Raw genomic sequence first — 6,101 nt, forward strand, 5'->3', positions numbered from 1 at the left:
TAACCCTGCTGATGAAAGCAATGAGCTGAGCAAACTTCCCTTTAGCCATACTGTAATCGCTTATTGGTATGTCTCCCTCTCTCCCCCCCCCCCCCCGGCCAACCAATCCCTAGCATCGTGTATATACAGTACACACCTTTAGATCTTGCTTGCTATGGACTGAAAAGTTGAAGGTGCTATGAAAGAGGCATTGTTGCCAACAGCATGTACAATCAGCCCACATTTGGTAAGCCAGCTTTGTACTTTTGTGTCGCACGCTAAAAGCCTGTAAAAGCTGCTTGACCAAATGTGGCAGCGGGATAAAAGAAAGGTGTCTATGCGTCCTCACCGCTGTTCATGGTAGCTGTTTCGTATCACTTTCAGCCCTCTTCCCCCAACCCTTACTGCGCCAGGTTGTAGGACAGTTAAACTATGGTTGAACTTGTACAAGATGTACCGATGGGTGCCAACTCGGATGGCATTAAAAGATTAGACAAATTCATAGAGGGTATATAAAGCCATCATTGCCACTGTCGAAAGCAGTATGCCTCTGGGTACCAGTTGCTGGGTAGGAATCATAGGCATCTGGTTGGCTGCTGGGAGAAGATGTTGGACTCATCGGTCCTTTCGACTGATCTGACACACTGCTTACGCCCTCTTAACTACAAGGGTGCGATTGCTCCCCAATTCTGAAAAACAATTGCCCAAGCCCAAATCTGGGAGTTGCTATATGAAATAGTATTTAAATCATGTAGTAAGCTGTTATTCTTGAGTCATTTGCCATGCACCTGTAGCAGTTTTCTCCATGCCAGGAATAAATGAAGGGGGTTGTATTGGTGTAGTCAAGGACAGCCTAACTGCATGGTGAACAGTGTATGAGATATATGAGATATGAGATAATGGCCATCATATGAGATAATGGCCATCATAGCAGAATAATGTCATTTGGCTCCCACCTAGATGCTCTAACAAATAGGCCTTACCTGTGTAACTTTGAGATAGGTTTTCATGCCCTGCTGGATCTATGTACATTCAATGGCAAGCCTAGGTGTGGAATGGACCAAAATGTGATGGTTAAAAGCAATTACTACAGGAGCCCAGGAACTGTCTCCTGAGGAGGTGATATGTTTGCTCAATGGAACATGCGATTTTCGCTATTCTGAATCCTTCTATAGCCAAGAACTGGGTATAATAGGCCTGGAGAGCTCTAATTGTCCTTCAGAACCTCTCTAAATCTAAATCTTATTTCAGTCTCCACAAAGACAAAAGGAAAGTCTTGGTGGCTCCCCTAGCAATGCAGATTCTCATGCCCAGGCCTATGGAAGCAAAGGGAGCAAGGAGTGTGCTTGCACTACCTCAGAGCAGGTTCACGGGGGAGTGACACAGAAGTAAAGAAAAACTGTACTGTGGAAATTACTGGGTTGCTGTGGCATCATTGATGTATGCAATAAAAATGGAAGTATTAAAAAGGAACCACATGAAATTGGCAGGGGAAGAGAAAATGTGTTCTCTGACAGCCTGGCAGAGTTTCCCATTTACTCTGCATCCAGTGTCCTCCCACCGCTAGTTTCGGAAGCAGTGCACACATAACATGAACCACAATCCACATCTGTCTGGTAGTTTCTTGAGAAATACTAGGTTTGGATGTGTATCCCCCTAAACCAGCTTCAGTCCAATTTGGAAATGTAAGCCCATGGATACTTTATTGCCCCTTTTCTTGATGAAGTGGGCAAACAGTGGAGGATTTTGATGTGCAAATGCAATTCGACATGCCGTGTTCGAGGAGGGGCATGGAACAACCTCGCTGTGTTTTAAGCTGGTAACATGTAAGCGGCCTAAGAATCACATTATGGGGCCACAAGCAGATGCATGAATAGATTCATATGGAGGTGGGGTTTTTTTTCCCTGTGAACCAACATTTCTAGATGAGATACAACCAACCCAAGACAACACATGACCAGCCCAAGCCACCACCACTGCAGAAAACATGGTGGGATACATAGACACCATCCAAATAGAGTAGTAAAGGTAAAGGGACCCCTGACCATTAGGTCCAGTTGTGGCCGACTCTGGGGTTGCGGCTCTCATCTTGCTTTATTGGCCGAGGGAGCCGGCGTACAGCTTCTGGGTCATGTGGCCAGCATGACTAAGCTGCTTCTGGCGAACCAGAGCAGTGCACGGAAATGCCATTTACCTTCCCGCCGGAGCAGTACCTATTTATCTACTTGCACTTTGACGTGCTTTCAAACTGCTAGGTTGGCAGGAGCTGGGACCCCGTCGCGGGGATTCGAACCGCCGACCTGATCGGCAAGTCCTAGGCTCTGTGGTTTAACCCACAGCGCCACCCGTGTCCCTCCAAACAGAGTACTGCTTCGCAAAAAGAAGGGCAGAAGCTTGGTGGTAAAACTAGGCCCTCCCGTGGTGCTCATCGCAGGAGAACCCCATGCGTGAAGTGGCTCATAACAGTCGCAGGAAACAAAAACACACAAGCGATCGGTGGGTGCTGCTGTCCCTTCTGCTTTCTGACTTCAAAGGGGATGGGCGATTAAATCGGGGCATCTCTGTAGAATGGGAATGGCCCGGTTTCAAGGGACACCGTCTTTTTACATACTGACCTAGCTGGAGAGAAAATGTATACATCTAAGTCTGAAACCTGAAGTGTTCTGCGAGGGAAAACGAATATGTTTTAGCCTTAAAGGGATCACAGACTGCAATTATATAATTCTTGTCAACTGATGTTAAAGATAGGCTGGAAAGAATGTATGCTGAGGCCCCGTAATAAAATGAGCTCCTTTACTCCTTTCAAATGTTTGTAAGCCTTGGAGGTTATCCAAAGGTCAAATACAGGAAAAGTCTTGGTGAACAGAAAACATAATCAAGAGCTTACTTTTTCCCCCCTTTCTTTTTTTAAATACTGGCCCTTTCTGTAATAAAATAAAATCATTTGTTAAAAAAAGAGGAGGTTGGACTGGCTGTGTCTGCTTAGATCTAAGGCCAGAGGGGCTGAGTTTTAATCAAATGCTGCTGTTCCGCCTTCCTCCCTTGCCCCCCAACTGTGCCTGCCAGTTAACATAGACAGAGCCCACTCTGGTCACATCAGGGGGTGGGATATCAGGGGAAGAATGACTTCAGTCGCAGCTGGGCAAATGGTTCTATAAAGATAAGTGCAAGGTTCTCCCTCACCTGGACTTCACTGAAAGAACAGAGCCAGGGGCTCCATAAGTATGCAAAGACGCAGATTTTCCTAAGTCAGTAATAGAGCTAGTAAGAATGCTTTGGGGTCTGCCCCACCAACCTGCCTGCCCTCAGCCAGCCCTGACCTACAACTAATCTGGTGGGTAGCCAGTTGTCTCTTTCTTAAATCTCAGTGTTGCCCTTGCAGAACTCAGCAGGAAGGATTGGGATAAAACCAGAATTGGTTGGCTCTGCCTGTCATGGGCTCTAGCGCCACTTGACTTTCGCCCTACCAATCTCAATGGGTGTCAGCCACCACTGGGTCTGTAGGCTCGTTTATAGGTAGGAGAGGCTTTAGTTGTTGGAGGTGGACTCAATCTGTGAAGACTGTCGATATGGATAGCAGAGAATGCCCAGGCATCAGCTATACTTCTTTGGGCTCATTTCCTCATAGCTTCCATTATTGAACCCTATGCTCCTCTGCACCCCTACAAATGATGAACTGGCTGCCATATGCACTGGTCTCATTTGCCCCCAAAAGAAGCAGAAAAGTCAAAGAGCCCTCTAATTATCCAGAGGCTCTTACGCAAAATTTACTCATGGCAAGTCTTTGACTAACGTCTTAATCCTGTAAACCAACCTTTGGCAACCTGGTACCCTCCAGATATTTTGGACTACAACTCACAGCAGCCTGGGTTGAGGGAACTATATTCCAAAGCATCAAGAGGGTACAGAGGGTGCCAAGTTGAAGAAGGCTGCTGTAAAGTAGCCAACAAATGAAGTCAATTATGAAATTATCCTGTTTAGGAAAGCTCATCTTATAAGCAAGCCCTGTACTCCTTTTCTATTCAAAATAAGAAGTCCTGAATTGCTTTACCAAGTACACTGTTGGAATTGATCTCAGCAATGAAATATAGAGGCATGCCTTGGGTAGAACAGGGCAGCTGTTTCATATCTGCCCCAAACAGAAATCTTGGGACAGTACAATCCTACCTTTGCCATTTGCATAACACATTCGCAGTGTTCACACATTAAGGGATACCCACTGGGTATTTGTACAACACACCATAACATATTAATAATCTCTCAGAGTCATTAAGGCACCAGGCATTACCTCTCACTAGGCAAGGGTGTTAATCCAGCACCGAATGAAAGGGAAGTGCAGTACATTATCACTTTACTAAAAAATGAGATTTTCCGTTGATGTTTCCCATCTGGCTTTCTTTAACAGGGGAAGCCTGGCCTGAAGGGCTAAATTTGGTGGGAATCCATGAAAGAGATCTCTACTGGAGATGCTAGTGAGGGTGGAACTTTATTCCATTATCTGAAGCTCAAGGGAAGAGGAGGGAGAGTAAGGAATGCTCCAAGCCCACCATCTCTAAATAGGCAACTTGCCTTAGGTCATTGCCTAAGGAAATCTGTAATTAATGTTCTTTGAGGCCATTTCTATGCAGCTGCAAACTGAAACAAAAAAGAATGTATATGGTCATTCTCTGGCTTGGACTTCCTTAGCCAAAAAGTTACGCTTCTGATCAATGCTGTTTCGCACCACCCCAATCTCATATTCCAGGGGGTTCCAGGCACTCAACCAGGGTTCGGCTTCCATGCAATGAGGGACAGCAGAAACGGTGGTGTCTTTATGATATATGGTTTATTTACACTTTTACACAACCTGAGCTTATGATGGAGGCACTTACAGCATTAACACCTCACAAAGGTCTTGGTTCTCCCAGAGCCACAGCCTTGTTTCTTGCTTCTACCTCTCTCACACCAACTCTGCCTTTGTCTTTCTAACTATCAGCGAGTTGAAGGAGGGAGGCCCACCCATTTCCCATCAGGCACACGGTCTCTTCCTTTGTTACCATAATGGCCCATACTTAGAGGGCCATTACCTCACCAGGAAGATAGCCTGGCTGTTCCAGAAATTGAATTCATGGTGGACCCAGGAATTAGAAGGGGCCCAGGCATACAGCCTATCACCACTGCAAACTCATATCAATATATTAGATCAGTGCATGTGGTTAACTTTCTTGGAGCCAAGGGCAGCACTGGCCCATGATCAACACCCTGAGGCATACTTGCAAAAGCAGGTGGGGTGAGAACTACAGTTCTTGAAAAGCCTTATTCTTCACTATTTTAACTTTTTTTGATTTTAAAAAAATCATTCAATGTTCATTGTTAAATTCAGGTTCTTTCTTTCTCTCTGTCTCTTAGAAGGACAGACTTTGAGAAGGTGTCAATTTGCAAAACCTTTCGGCCTCACAGCAATGGACCTGCAAGAGTAGTCAGTAAAATGTATTTGTTAAATTTAAAAAAATGGACTAATGGTGGTAAGGTCTTCCAGTGCCAACTAAATCACCTCTTAACATCACAGAGGGGGACTAGCTTTTCTTTTAATTTAAAAAAAGTTTGATTTAATTAAAATATATTTTACCATAATGGCATCACAGCAGGTGACCCATGGGAGAAGTCTTTTAAAAAAAGCAACACCACTATATTTTTTATAAGTTAAAAAATGACAAATTGGGGTGGGGGTGCCTAAGGGGGGGGATGTGGGCTATGGCTTAGCCACCCCTGAATTAGATCAATAGGTTGGATGGTGGCTACAGCACAAGTGGTACAAGTCTCATACCGAAACTGATGGAACACAGGTTAGAGTGCACAGCCGTGCCTACAGTGTAGCAGTGACGGCAGTGAAGAAAGTTGACTTCTCTGGCACCATTGTATCCTCAAGCAGCTGCCCAGCAGGGCTATTCTGAGTGCTTACAGGACCAGTGCAGGTCAGGATTATCAGAACACAGAGACAGGTTTGCAAGGCATACATCTTACACCCCCACAACTCATTTTATCATCATAACAACCTTGTAAAGTGGGATAGATTGTGGCCCTTTCCAGGTGGCCCTTTCCAGGCCTTCAGCTCTACATGCAAAGTTCAGAAGCTGGGTCAG

Source organism: Podarcis cretensis (assembly GCF_951804945.1).
Source record: "Podarcis cretensis genome assembly, chromosome: 2".
Classification (NCBI taxonomy): domain Eukaryota; kingdom Metazoa; phylum Chordata; class Lepidosauria; order Squamata; family Lacertidae; genus Podarcis; species Podarcis cretensis.